Here is a 614-nt window from a genome sequence, read left to right as displayed (position 1 = left end):
TGTTATATATTGAAGATAATGCCACTTAGGTTTTTTTATGATTTAACAATAGTTTTTTTTCGAAGTTGTATTATATATTTAAGATGATACAAAGGTCTCATTTTTTTCAATCTAATACAATTTTTTCGAGGTAAAAACGTTAAAAAATATACTTGGCGGTTTTTTTACATTTTTAATGTCTTTTCCACGGATTTCACTAATTTTTGCTAAGTATAGTACTTAGTATAGTATAGTATATACTACGTATATATGCTAATATATATACGTATATATACTTAGTATAGTATACTTAGTATATATACTTAGTATAGTAATTTTTCTAAATCTCAATAAGATGAGTCAAGTCATTAGATTAATTAAATTCAATTCGCATAATGTTCAATTAGCATATATACTACGTATATACTACGTATATATGCTAATTGAATTTAATTAAGTTAATTGTCTAATGACTTGACTCATTTTATTGAGATTTAGAAAAATTATTTATTATACTACGTATATATGCTAATAGAACTTTATGCTAATTGAATTTAATTAAGTTAATTGTCTAATGATTTGACTCATCTTATTGAGATTTAGAAAAATTACTTTTTAGTCATGATTATTGTTAT

Source organism: Wasmannia auropunctata, unplaced genomic scaffold, assembly GCF_000956235.1.
Source record: "Wasmannia auropunctata unplaced genomic scaffold, wasmannia.A_1.0 LD336078.1, whole genome shotgun sequence".
NCBI lineage: Eukaryota > Metazoa > Arthropoda > Insecta > Hymenoptera > Formicidae > Wasmannia > Wasmannia auropunctata.
The sequence above is the reverse complement of the archived record's forward strand: the minus strand, read 5'-3'. Positions refer to the sequence as shown.